This window comes from Ursus maritimus, unplaced genomic scaffold (assembly GCF_017311325.1).
Source record: "Ursus maritimus isolate PB19 unplaced genomic scaffold, ASM1731132v1 scaffold_6, whole genome shotgun sequence".
Classification (NCBI taxonomy): domain Eukaryota; kingdom Metazoa; phylum Chordata; class Mammalia; order Carnivora; family Ursidae; genus Ursus; species Ursus maritimus.
In genome coordinates, this window is record NW_024426774.1 from 63,474,376 (window position 1) to 63,488,962 (window position 14,587).

At 41.3% G+C, this 14,587-nt stretch overlaps 1 pseudogene; it reads left to right on the forward strand.

Annotated features, from left to right (window-relative positions):
- Positions 1 to 8,997: 8,997 nt before the first annotated feature.
- LOC103671267 lies at positions 8,998 to 12,139 on the forward strand (annotated as a pseudogene).
- Positions 12,140 to 14,587: the final 2,448 nt, after the last annotated feature.

Sequence of the window (14,587 nt, forward strand, 5' to 3'; positions counted from 1 at the left end):
AAATGGTTACTCACACTTCCCTAAAACTATATACGTACACACACACACACACACACACACACACACACAAATTAACTTAATTTAACATGTTAAGAAAAGTGTGATTTGGAGTTAAACCCAGGCTCTAAAGTTGTGAGGTTGTCCAGAATCACCCGACCGTCCATTGTAGCCTTTCCTGACTCACTCCAAAAGTATCTCACAATCTCTGGTTTTGTGATTGTAACTGGTCAAGGGGGAGAAATCCTGCCTTGGGATGCGTGTTTGTCCAGGGAGTGGCATGCACATTCCTGATGCTCACGGGCATAAGGGCTCTGCATGCCCAGAGTATCCTTTATCTCCCCAGAGCCTGACTGACATCTCCACTTCAGTATCTGTGCAGCCTGGAGTACGTGACCTGGTTCTATAAATACCAGCCGTGTTTAAATAAAAGCTGCCCTGGACTTGGGGCCACTGCAGATCCCCCAGAGGCGCAGGGCAGGCACTCCCTTCCTCGCTGTGAGGTTCGATCTGCCCTCCCTCTGGGAGAGGGAGCAGAGGCAAGGGGGTAGGGCTCAGGGCTGCCCCCACTCACTCATTCTTTCCACAAATGTGTGAGGCCCTGGACGAGGGCTTTGGGCGATACAAAGATGAATAAAACTCAGTGGCAGCTTTCACGGAGCTTACAGTGTGGTACCATAGAGGAGATTGCACAGATAATTCAGCTTTGAGAAAGAGAGAAGAATCATGGGGCACGAAGGGCAGGAGGAACAGTTAGGAATTGAGAGGAGCATGAGCCCTCTCCCAAGCGGGGCATCCTGAGAGCTTTTGCGGAGGACGAGCATGTGAGCCAACAGCAAAGATTAGACAGGGTTGGAACGCAGGAGACTAGGTGAGCCATTTGGGAAAATACTATTGTGGGTCCCTAGCTTATACACCAAACTCAATTCCAAATCCCAGCAGCTTAATATACAAAGTGCAGTTCCCCAAGTAGTAGAAAATATAATTGAATACGTGATCTTGAAATGGGGAAGTTCATTTTAAGCATAAAAGAAATAAAATGTAAAAGACAAGACTGTTTTTGACTATAATAATGAACTATCATAAACATCTTACACAAAAGAACAAGGGAGAATGGGGAAATATTTGTTATGTATAGTAGATAAAAGGTTGATAGCAATATAAAGAACTCACAATAAATTAGAAAAAATATCTTAATAGGAAAATGGGGAAAAGGCAATGAGCTATTAACAAAAAGATTACTATAAATGGCTTATGAACAGGAAAAAAATTCCATATGAGTAGTAATTAAAGAAATGTACATGAAAGCAACAAGAGATGGTATTTCTCACCTATTAATTAAGGTGAAGTTTTGTTTTTGTTTTTATTTTTTAATGACTATTCCTCAATGTCCAGCAAGAAAAATGGGGGTGAATGAATGAACAGCTCTTTTATTCAGGGCTGCCTTTTAAAACTCATTGTTTCTTTAAATGTTTTATAAACTTCGTTTAAAAATGTATGTTATGATAATGACTTCTTGGATTAATGAAGTGGCTTAAACTTGTTTTTGGAAAAGTAACACAGATCTCTCGGACCCCTTCCCCTCCTCCCCACCCTCAATTCCAGGACTCAAGAGAAGCAGTAGGTTCTGAGCCCCAGGCTCTGGTCTGGAGCAGAGGCCCCCAACCTATGGCCATGGTCACCTGTCTACCACCTGATTTGTGTAGGGCCTGCCAGCAAAGAATGAATTTTACATTTTTAAATGATTGAAAAAAACCAAAAGAAGGCTAATATTCACAACATGTGAAAATTATATAACATTTAAATTGCAGTGTCTGTAAATAACATTTTATTGAGAAACAGTCATGGCCGTTTGCTTATGTACAGACTATGGCTGCTTCCGTGTGACAAGAGCAGAGTTAAGTCATTGTGAGGGTAGGGGAGGAAAAATTTTTCTTTGACCTTCTTAGGGTCCCTGACTAGGTCTAAAAATTAAACTAAACCTTGTCAGGATTAACAAATTAACTGGAAAAAAGCATACAAGCTCTATTGAATTTTTACATGGGAGATTTCACAAGAATGAAGACCAGAAGTGACCAGAGAGGGAAGCCTTTATAACTCCGAGACAAACAGTAAATTTGTGAAGAATTGACGAGACAAAGATGTTTGGGCTAGAGATGGCAAATAGGGAAGAAGTAAATCAGAAGATAAGGGTCAGTTTAACAAAGTTTGCTTATATGGACTTCTTGGCCCTAAATTCCCTGCCTTCTGGTGGTAAGAACGTCTGTCTTCTTTGGGGTGCCTGGGTGGCTCAGTCAGTTTAGCACCTGACTCTTGATTTCGGCTCAGATCATGATCTCGGGATCATGACATTGAGCCCTGACTCAGCTCTACACTCAGCTGGGAGTCTGCTTGAGAGTCTCTCTCTCTCTCCCCCCCCCACCCCCTTCTTTCCTCCTGGTACAGGGCACCTCTCACATGGGAATTTTATGACTGTTTCAGGGAAGAAATACAAGTATGGTGGGGCAGGGGGAAGTCTGAGTGACCTTCCTGCTTTTGCCATTAAAAAAAAAAAGTCCTTTAGCTTAAGATATTTAATATGCCAAGGTGACATATTTTGGGGCACTGTGTCCTGAACCCTATCATGACAGAGACTGCATGGCCCACAAAGCCCAAAGCATTACTGTCTGGGCCCTTCATAGCCAAAATCTGCTGAGCCTTAGCTTAGAGTAATAGCAGACATTTGTGTTCAAGGAAGTCCAGTTCTACAAATATAAGTTCAGTTCTGTTTCACTTGACACGTTGATGCTCCCTTTCCTCGCCCCCTAAATCATCATCTGTTCAAAAGAAAGGACTACTAAGAATTGGGCATGATTGAAACTGTAGGACAGGAAATAAGAATAGCTCTTCTTCGTCTTCTCCTTCTCTTCCCCCCTCTCCCTCCCTCCCTCCGTCCCTCCCTCTCCTCCTCCTCCTCCTCCCATTCTTCTTCTTCTTCTTCTTCTTCTTCTTCTTCTTCTTCTTCTTCTTCTTCTTCTTCTTCTTCTTCTTCCTCCCCCTCCTCCTCCTCCTCGTCCTCCTCCTCCTCCTCCTCCTCCTCCTCCTCCTTAGAGGGAGACAGAGCACACGGGCAGGGACGGAGGGAGAGAAAGAATCTCAAGCAGACTCCCTACTGAGCGTGGAGCCAATCTCAGGACCCTGAGATCATGACCTGAGAAGAAATAAGAGTCTGCACTTAATCAACTGAGCCACCCAGGTGTCCCAAGAATATCTCATTTTTAAGGAAGTTGGTAGTAATGATTTTTTAAAAAATTGACTCATTAATTTTATTCAAAATAAGACCAGAGACTTTAGATTCTAAATGTCCTTAGAATCTAGTGTCCTTTAGATTTTTTTAGATTCTAAATGTCCTTAGAATCCAGTGGTTACATCTAGAACTGAAATACTACTAGGAAAGAAGATAAGCTTTCTCATCTATTTATGTTCTTTTTATTTTATATTTGATTTAAAAGTGTCAAAATATATATCACAGTGATTGATGATTTTGTGAAATTTGAATATGCCAATGAAATATGCATTTTAGTCACTTAGCCCTTATTCAAAGGAAAAAATTCACTTAGGAATAAAAATTCGAGTAAAGGCATAGTTAATTTTTTGCTTATTATTTATTCACATGCATTAATTCTAGTTAATTTCTGATATGACCCAGGATATGCATAAGGTTGGTTCATACCATAATATGGTATGAAACCGAGTTTATCTTTCTGTTTATTGAAATATAGTTGGCAATATTATAGTGGTTTCAGGTATATAACATAGTGATTTGACATTTATATACATTATGAAATATTTACCATGATAGTGTAGTTACAGTCCGTCACCATAAAACATTACTACAACATTATTAACTCTTTGCCATGCTGTACTTTACATCCCCATGACTAATTTATTTTATAACTGTAAGGTTGTACCTCTTAATGCCCTTTACCTCTTCCACCCATCCCACCACCCCCCCGGCAAACACTAGTTTTCTCCGTATTTGTGAGTTTGTTTCTGTTTTGTTTTCCAGGTTCCATAGTAAGTGTAATCATATGGTATTTTTCTCTGTCTGACTTATTTCACTTAGTATAATACCCTCTGTCTCCACCCATGTTGTCACAAATGACAAGATCTCATTCTTTTATATGGCTGAGTAATATTCCCATAGCAATAAACATAGGGGTGCATATATTTTTTCAAATTAGTGTTTCTGTTTTCTTCTGGTAAATACTCAGAAGTAGAATTGATGGATCATATGCTATTTCTATTTTTAATTTTTTGAGGAAACTCCATACTGTTTTCCATAATGGCTGTACCAATTTACATTCCCGCTAACAGTGCATGAGGATTCCATTTTCTCCACATACTCACCACCACTTGTTATTTCTTGTCTCTTTGACACTGGTCATTCTGATTGGCATGAGGTAATATCCTGTTGTGGTTTTGATTTGTATTTCCCTGATGATTAGTGATGTTGAGCATCTTGTCAATGTGTCTGTTTGCCATCTATGTGTCTCCTTTGGGAAAATGTCTATTCAGATCCTCTACCTCTTTTTAATCAGATTTTTTGGGGGTGTTGACTTGTAGGAGTTCCTTATATATTTTGTATATTAACCCTTTATTGGATGTGTCATTTGCAAATATTTTCTTCCATTCAGTGGGTTGCCTTTTCATTTTGTGGATGGTTTCCTTCACTTGCAAAAGCCTTTCAGTTTGATTTAGTCCCAATAGTTAATTTTTGCTTTTCTTTTTCATTCTTTTGAATATAGCTGTCCAGTTTTCCCAACACTCGTTATTGGAGTGACTGTCTTATCCCCGTTGTATATTAATGCCTTAATTGTCATAGATTAATTGACCACGTAAGTGTGAGTTTATTTCTGGGCTCCCCATTCTGTTCCATTGATCTATTTTTATGTCAGTACCAATCTGTTTTGATTTGCTTCGTAGTACAGAAATGTGTGATTGTGATACCTCCAGTTTTGTTCTTTCTCAAGATGTGTGTGTATGTGTGTGTGGTTCCATACAAAGTTTAGGAATTTTTGTTTTAGTTCTGTGAAAAATATGATTGGTATTCTGATAGGGGTCCCTTTCAATGTGTAGATTGCTTTGGCTAGTATGGATATTTTAACAATATTTACTCTTCCAATCCATGAGCATGTTATACCTTTCTACTTGTTTGTGTCATCTTCAATTTCTTACATTAATGTCTCACAGTTTCAGAGTACGGTTTTTTCACCTCTTTGGTTAAATTTATTACTAGGTATTTTATTCTTTTTTATTTTTTTAAGATTTTATTTATTTGGGGGTGGTAGAGAGAACAGCAGGGGGAGCAGCAGAGGGAAAGGGAGAATCAGACTCCTCTGCACTGAGCAGGGAGCTCAATGTGGGGCTTGATCCCAGGACCCTGGGACCATGACCTGAGCAGAGGACAGACGCTTAACCCACTAAGCCAGCCAGGCACCCCTATTTTATTCTTTTTGATGCTATTATAAATGGGATTGTTTTCTTATTTTGTCTTTTTGATAGTTTGCTATTAGTGTATAGAAACACAAAAGCTTTCTGCATATTGATTTTGTATCCTGTGACTTTACTGAATTTATTTATTAGTAGAATCATTAAGGTTTTCTATATATAGCATCATGTCATCTGCAAATAATGACAGTTTTACTTCTTCCTTACCAATTTGGATGCCTTTTATTTCTTTTTCTTTTCTGATTGCTGTGGCTAAGACTTCCAATACTATGTTGAATAAAAGTGGTGAGAGTGGACATCCTTGTCTTGTTCCTGATCTTAGAGGAAAAGGTTTCTGCTTTTCACCATTGAATATGATGTTAGCTGTGGGTTTATCACATACGGCCTTTATTATGTTGAGATAAGTTCCCTCTATATCCAGTTTGTTGAGAGTTTTTATCATGAATGAATGTTGAATTTTGTCAAATGCTTATTCTGTATCTATTGAGGTGATCATGATTTTTATCCTTTATTTTCTTATTATTGTGTATCATGTTGATTGACCTGTGGATATTGGACCATCCTTACATCCTTGGAATAAATCCCACATGATTGTGGTGAATGATCCTTTTAATATATGTTGAATTCAGTTTGCTAATATTTTGTTGAGGATTTTGCATCTGTGTTCATCAGGGATATTGATATTGGTCTGCAATTCTCTCTCTCTTTCTCTCTTTTTGGTAGTGTCTTTGTCTGGTTTTGGTATTAGTGCTGGCCACTTAAAATGAATTTGAAAGTGTTTCTTCCTTTCAATTTTTTGGAATAGTTTGAGAAAGATAGGTATTGACTCTTTAAATGTTTGGTAGAATTCACCTGTGAAACCATCTGGTCCTGGAATTTTGTTTGTTGGGAGTTTTTGATTACTGATCCAGTTTCATTACTAGTAATCAGTCTGTTCAGATTTTTTACTTCTTCTTGATCAATTGTGAAAGATTTTATGTTTCTAATAATTTATCCATTTCTTCTAGGTTGTCCAATTTATTTTTATGTATTTTTTGTAGCCATTTCTTATAATCTTTTTTTATTTCTGTGGTGTTTGTTGTTACTTGTTTTTTATTTCTGATTTTATTTTAGTCCTCTTTTTTTCTTGGTGAGTCTGGCTCGAGGTTTATCAATTTCATTAATTTTTTCAAAGAGCAAAGAAAGTTTTTTTTTTTTTCTGGTTCTTTCAAGTGTAAAGTTAGGTTGTTTATTTGAAATTGTTCTCATTTCTTGAGGTAGACCTATATCACTGTAAACTTCCCTCTTAGAACTGTTTTTGCTGTGTCCCAAAGATTTTGGAATGTTGTATTTCCAATTTCATTTGCCTCAAGGTATATTTTTTATTTACTCTGATTTTTTCATTAACCTATTTTTTTTAAAAAAAGATCTTATTTATTTATTTAGGAGAGAGAGAGAGCACGTGTGTATGGGGTGGAAGGGCAGAGAGAGAAAGAGGGAGAAACAGACTTGCTGCTGAGCAGGGAGTCTGATGTGGGGCTCAATCCCAGGACCTTGGGATCGTGACCTGAGTCAAAGGCAGACTTACGACTGAGCCGCCCAGGCGCCCCTCTTCATTGACCCATTGGTTGTTTAGTAGCATGTTCTTTAGCCTCCACGTGTTTGTGTTTTTTCTGTTTTTTTTTTTTTTCTTGAATTTGATTTCTAGTTTCATAGTACTGTGGTTAGAAAACCTGCTCTATGATTTCAGTGTTCTTAAATCTATTGAGACTTGTTTTGTAGTATAACATATAACGGATCCTGGATAGTGTTCCATGCACTTGAAAAGAATGTGTATTCTTCTGTTTTAGATATTTGAATATTTGCTTTACATATTTAAGTGCTCCTATGTTGGGTACATAGATATTTACAGTTGTTACATCCTCTTATTGTTCCAATAGTCTGTTTTAAATTCTGTTTTGTCTGACATAAGTATTGTTACCTCATTTTTTTGTTGTTCATTTCCATTTGCCTGGAATATCTTTTTCCATCTCTTCACTTTTAGTCTGTATATGTCTTTAGGTCTTTATTTTTTATTTATTTTGTATTTTTAGTAGGCTCCATGCCCAGTGTGGAGCCCAATGCAGGGCTTGAACTGATGACCCTACAATCAAGACCTGAGTTGAGATCAAGAGTTGGATGCTTGGGGCGCCTGGGTGGCTCAGTCGTTAAGCGTCTGCCTTCCGCTCAGGGCGTGATCCCAGAGTCCTGGGATCGAGCCCCACATCGGGCTCCCTGCTCCGCTGGGAGCCTGCTTCTTCCTCTCCCACTCCCCCTGCTTGTGTTCCCTCTCTCGCTGGCTGTCTCTCTCTCTGTCAAATAAATAAATAAAATCTTAAAAAAAAAAAGAGTTGGATGCTTAACTGACTGAACCACCCAGGTGCCCCTGTCTTTAGGTCTTTAGTGAATTTCTTATAGGCAGCATATAGATGGGTCTTGTTTTTTTTATCCGTTCAGTCACCCCTATGTCTTTGGTTTGGAGCGTTTAGTCCATTTATACATAAAGTAATTATCAATAGGTATATACTGATTGCCATTTTGTTAATTATTTTCTGGTTGTTTTTGTAGTTCTTCTGTGTTCCTTTCTTCTCTTGCTCTCTTCCCTGGTGATTTGATGACTTTCTTTAGTGTTATGCTTGGATTCCTTTCTCTTTACTCTTTCTGCATATAGTATAGGTTTTTGCTTTATGGTTACCATGAGGTTCACATATAACATCCTATTATATAGTAGTCTATTTTAAGCTGATCGTCGTATGAGTTCAAAGGCATTCTAAAAGCACTACATTTTTATACCCCCATCACCACATTTTATGTATATGATATCATATTTTACATCATGTTATTTTGTGTATCCCTTAACTAGTTATTGTGGATACAGTTGATTTTACTACTTTTGTCTGTTTTTTAACCTTTGTATTAGCTCTATAAGTGATTGATCTACTGCCTTCACTGTATTCTTGCTCTTGCCAATGGATTTTTTTCTCTTTCTTTCTTTCTTTCTTTTTTTTTTTTTTTTTAAGATTTTATTTATTTGACAGAGAGAGACACAGCGAGAGAGGGAACACAAGCAGGGGGAGTGGGAGAGGGAGAAGCAGGCTTCCCACTGAGCAAGGAGCCCAATGCGGGGCTCGATCCCAGGACCCCGGGATCATGACCTGAGCCGAAGGCAGATGCTTAATGACTGAGCCACCCAGGCGCCCCCAATGGATTTTTTCTTTCATAATTTTCTTACTTCCAGTTATGGCCTTTCCTTTTCTGCTTGAAGTCCCTTTAGCATTTTTGATAGGCTGGTTGAGTGGTGTTAAACTTCTTTAACTTTTATTTGTCTGGGAAACTCTTTATTTATTCTTCAATTCTGAATGAGAAACTAGCTGGGTATTCTTGCTCGTGGGTTTTTCCCTTTCAGTGCTTTGAATATATCATGCCACTCTCTTCTGGCTTACAAAATTTCTGCTGAAAATCAGCTGATAGTCTTACAGGTGTTTTTTTGTATGTAATTAGTTACGTTTTTCTTGCTGCTTTTAAGATTCTCTCTTTATCTTTGATTTTTGATTTTTTAATTATTATGTGTCTTGGTGTGGACCTCTTTGGGTTCACCTTATGTGGGCCTCTCTGTGCTTCTAGGACCTGGGTATCTGTTTTCCACCCCCCCCCCCCAGGTTAGGGAAGTTTTCAGTTATTATATCTTCAGGTAAGTTTTCTCCCTCCTTCTCTCTCTTCCCCTTCTGAGACCCCTACAGTGTGAATGGTAGCATACTTGTTGTTGTACCAGAGATCCCTTAACTTATCCTCATTTTAAAAAATTCTTTTCTTTTTGTGCTGTTCAGCTTGAATGATTTCTACTATTGTCTTTTAGATCACTGATATGTCTTCTGCATCCTCTAATCTGCTGTTGACTCTCTCTAGTACATTTTTCATTTCAATTGTATTCTTCAGCTCTGATTGGTTCTTTTTTATATTTCTATCTCTTTTCTGAATATCTCACTGAATTCATCTACTCTTCTCTCAAGTTCGGTGTACGTCTTTATGACATTACTTTAAACTCTCTATTGGGTGGATTGCTTATCTTCGTTCATTTAGCTTTTTTTTTTTTTCCCTCTGAGGTTTGGTCTTGTTTTTTTATTTGGAACAGATTCTTCTGTTTCTTCATTTTGTCTGACTTATAGTGTTTATTTCTATGAATCAGATAGGTCAGTTATGTTTCCTGGTCTTGAAGGTAGTGGCCTTATATAGGAGTCTGGTGAGGCCCAGAAGCCCAATCCCCCACAGTCACTAGAATGAAACACTCCAGAAGTGTCTCCTGTATCAGCTGCATGAGCCCTCCTGTTGTGGTGGGGCCATGATTGCTGTAGGCACACTGGTGGGTAGAGTTGGCCCTGCCTGGATGGCTTAGAGGCCCAGTTGTGGCTGCTGCAGGCATGACGGTGGGTTTAGCTCCTGGTATGGTCTGGCTATGAGGCCAGGTCATTACTGTTGCTCTTCCTCCCTGTGGCTGGTGTCACTTTTGAGGGGTACTGGTCCTGGCTGAGGCTTCCTGTTGGGTGTGGCAGGATGGGAGCCTCCTTGGTGGGGCACCTGTGGGGTGGGCATATTGGGCAGGATGGGTCCCCAGGGGAATGCCAGGGCAGGGCGAGTGGTGCTAGCAAGGTGGATGAAGAATGTTAGAATTGGTACCCACCAATGTCTGGACATCTAGGCTGTACGAGGGTAAGAAAAATGGTGCCCATCAGTGCTTCCATTCCCACTGAAAGCTCCTACACATCCTTGCCCCTCTGATGCATGCCCTATAATTAGTCAATCTTCACATATGCGCCAGGCACTTTTAAAACCACTGCCTCTGTGCTGGATCTTGGAGCAAGTGAGATTGTGTGGGGCCCTTTAAGAGTGGCATTTTGGGTTGTATCGCTCTCCGGAGTTAAGCCCTGCGGATATTCACTGCCAGATGTTACGGCAGCTAGTGTTCCCAGGACAAAACCCCAGGGGGGGTGTGCTTGATGGTCCTCAGGGAGCACCTCCACCCCTGTGATAGCCCTCTGGCTTATGGGTCGTCATGCTAGGGGTGTTGTGTCTCTGCCTCTCCTGTTCTTCTCAGTGTAGCTTTGTCTTTTTATCTTCCGCTACGGAAAAGCTGCTCTTCAGGTTTCTTCTCAGAGCAGGTTGCTCCATATGAAGCTGTGGCCCCGGCGTGGGCCTCGGAGGAGGTGGCTTAGGCTCTTCCTCCTCTGCCGTCCTCCCAACTGCCTTTCTCTGAGTGCAGCCCCTCTGCTGTCCTGACTCTTGCGAACGCCCCATAGAAGCATGGTTCTACTGCCGTGATGACTCTATCTGGTACCCGTACCGCCCGTACACCATCACCTGTGGGCTCATGGCCGGGGTCACCGTCACAGCCACCACCATTCTTGTCTGGGCCAGGGAGGCCTACCTGGTGTGCAAAGACCGCCTCTGTTCCCGCTCCGACTTCAACAACTATGAGGCTGCCATCTAGAAGGTGTTGGGGAAGTTCCTGTTTGGGGCTGCAGTGAGTCAGTCGCTGATAGACCTGGGCCAAGTACACGATCGGCCATCTGTGGCCCAGCTTCCTGGCGGTGTGTGACCCCGACTCCAGCCCCATCAACTGTTCCGTCTACGTGCAGGTGGAGACGGTGTGCAGGGGAAGCCCCGCTAACCGAGTCCAGACTGTCTACTCCGGACACTCCTCCTTTGGCATGTACTGCATGATGTTCCTGGGGCTCCACGTGCAGGCACAGCTCTCCTGGAAGTGGGCACAATGTCTGCGGCCCACGGTGCAGTTCTTCCTGTTGGCCTTTGCACTCTCTATTGGCTACACCCGCGGGTCTGACCACAAGCACTGGAGGGATGTCCTTGTTGGCCTCCTGCAGGGGTCGCTGGTGGCCGGCCTCACCATTCGCTTTCAAGTCCTGGTCTCCCAGCGCTGCCTGGAGGAGGAGGAGCTGGACTGAAAGCCCAGGCTATCACGGACAGTGACCCTAGGCGAGGCTGACTGCAACCACTCTGGGTCCCTGTCTCCTGCTGTGGCAGGACCTGTCTGTGTGGCCAGTGAGGGCTCAGAGCGTCAGTGTGTTCTTGTTCCTGGCAGGGCCTCCCCTGGGGTGGCTGTGAGGGCTCTGGACAGGCTCCAGGTGCCCAGCGCTGGCTGCCAGAGGGGCTTCCACTAACCTCACCTCCTGTGCACTGGCCCGGTGGCCTAGGGTTGCCCGGGCTGCTGCAGTGTTTGGAAGGGGGATCTTGTCCTCTTAGCTCCCTCAGAACCCCCTTTTGTTGGATTGGGGGTGGCCGAGAGATCCAAATAGATGCTGTTTTTGTAAAGTGTCACGTATATGTCAACTTTTAGTGAAATAGAGTGCTTGAAAATGACATCAGCCTCTGTTCCTTATGGCTGCATTGTTCCTACAGCAGTGGGGGAGATAATCCTTGTCGGGGGCTCAGCTGAGTTTAGGTATCAGAGTAGCTGGTTGCAATATGGTCGTTTGGAGATATAGGGAGAGCGGTGCACTCTTTGCCCTGGCCTCGGTCTGCGTGACTCTTCATCCTCGTGCTGGTTCATATTTATCACATCCTTTCATAAACTGGTAGACATTAAGAAAGAAAGAAAGAAAGAAAGAAAGGAAAGAAAAGAAAGAAAAGAAAGAAAGAAAGAAAGAACGAACCCCACAAAAGTCCCAAAACAAACAAACAAACAAAACCCTGTACTAATTGTTTTGGATTCAGTGAGGGCTAGTTATACTGTTTTTTAACTCCATCAGTTATTATAGTTATAATAACTACTATTTTCATGGGAGGTTACTAATATTATACCTCTTAACTGAGAAGCTACCATGAGAAATATCACAAATATTATTACAATTAATAACGGAGTCTTTTGATGTTTTGAACACATTGTAGCATTGATTTTCAAAAAAATCCTTTTTTCTGATTGAAAAAGTAATACTTATTCATAAAAAATTCCAAGGAGTATAGAAATAGGAAAAATTGATTACAATTTCACATCTGAAATTAGCCCCTATTTTTTAAAACTTTTATTTATTTATTTGAGAGAGAGAGTGCTAGAGTAGGGGGGAGGGACAGAGGGAAAGACTCTCAAGCAGACTCTTCCCTGAGATCATGACCCGAGCTGAGATTAAAGAGTGGTGGCTTAACTGACTGAGCCTCCCAGGTGCCCCCCAAATAACCCCTATTAACAGCTTGGGCTACCTATCTTCAGATTTTTTTTCAAAGATTGTATTTATTTATTTGAGAGATAGAGAGCGAGAGCAAGCAGGAGCAGGGGGTAGGGGCAGAGGGGGAAGCAGATTCCTCATGCAGCAGGGAGCCTAATACAAGACTCGATCCCAGGATCATGACCTGAGCCGAAGGCAGACGCTTAACTGAGTGAGCCACCCAAGCGCCCCCTCAGATTTTTTCTATGCATATACCAACATATATAATACTTATTATTTTACTGAAATATCCTACTATACATACTTTTTTGAGTATGTTTGAAACTTGTTTCTGTTCTTTCAATACCTAAAGATACATTTAAATATCAATACCTGAAGATCCACTTTATTTAGTGACGGATTCATTATATGAATCTACCATTACTTGTCTACACCCACTTCCCTGTTGACAAACATGTACGTTACATATTATTTTTTTTACAATTATTATTTTTAAAGTTCCTTAAAAGTCACCTTAATGGCAAACAGCTACTTAAAAAATGCTAAGAGTGCCATAAGACACAAAAAGAGAAAAAAAAATTAAAACAAGCGAGTAAATGTTTAAGCACTGATAGACCTTGGTGCATGCTGGGAATTTCTGGCCAGAGCTCTATAGACAACCTGGCCCAGCTGATGCAATTACAATGCAATCGTATGCCAGTGATGCAAGTGTGTAAAATTGCAAACAAAAGTCTTTGTTTTAAGGAACTTATGGCATACCCACTTTAGAGACTGTTCGTATTAGGGCTCTGTAGGGTTTTCAGGTTTAGAGAGGTACCTAAGGCTTTGTTGGAATCCAATGACCCAGCAAGGAAACAGCCCCCTGGGCTTCTGCCTCCCTTTCACTGTCTTTATTTTGACCAGTCAGTGGCAGCAGCCCTGAAATCTTTAACCTCTCAAACCTGGAGCAAGATTTGTATTGCAAATGGCTAAATGGATCAAGATTTAATAGAGATGAGCGTCCAGACAGAACCAGTATTAAGATTTATGTGATCTGCAACATGTCTTGAGGCTCCACCAGTTTGATTACAAAGGGAGCCGGTAGGCTTTGGGGAATACCACCTCTAATAGCTCCCTGTGCTCAACTAGGGAAGACCAGACAGATGTGATTTGGCAATGCAAAGTAAGACCTCGACTCCACGGTTGGGCCGCTCCCAGCCAGGCTTCTGCCAATGTACCCCCTTCCAAACGAGTATAAAAAGCAGGAAGTACGCTGGTGCTTGGGAACTTCACGAATGCCGTTAGCTTTGTTGAATTTGGATTCCTTTATAGGAAATGTTCTAATGTGTGTGAGTGTTGCATCATTTAGAGCCGCACGATAGTGGGACGAATGCTGCAGATGGGACTTCAGAATAATTTTTAAAAATAAATCAGTGTGTCACTAGATATGAATAAAATGTAAGTCTGTTTGACATCCCAGATGACCCACAGTGTGAGCCGGCAACAGTGACAAGGCTGCGAAGAAATTAGTAATAAGAATATTAATAGCCAACTTTTACTCAGCCCTCCGTGACAGGCTCTATTCTAGGCATTTTACATGAATTTCCTCATTTAAATCTCACCAGGATCTTATGAATTTAGGTATGGTTATTATTCCCCTTTTATAATCGAAGAAGCTGAAGCATGGAGAAGTTGATAGACTGGCCTAGTGTCACATACCTAAGAAGGGTAGAGAAGTGACTCAAACCCAGGCAGTCTACCTGTGGAGTCTGCACCGCCAGCCACTGGTATGTCTGAGAAATTTAAAACTTCAAAGTCAAGATCAGATCAACCAAGGTGCAGCGAGCACCCCCAGAGCCCTGATAAGGTCTTGCAATACCATCTCCCATTAAAAGGAGCCAGGCTGATTCATGTCTCGGGCAGGA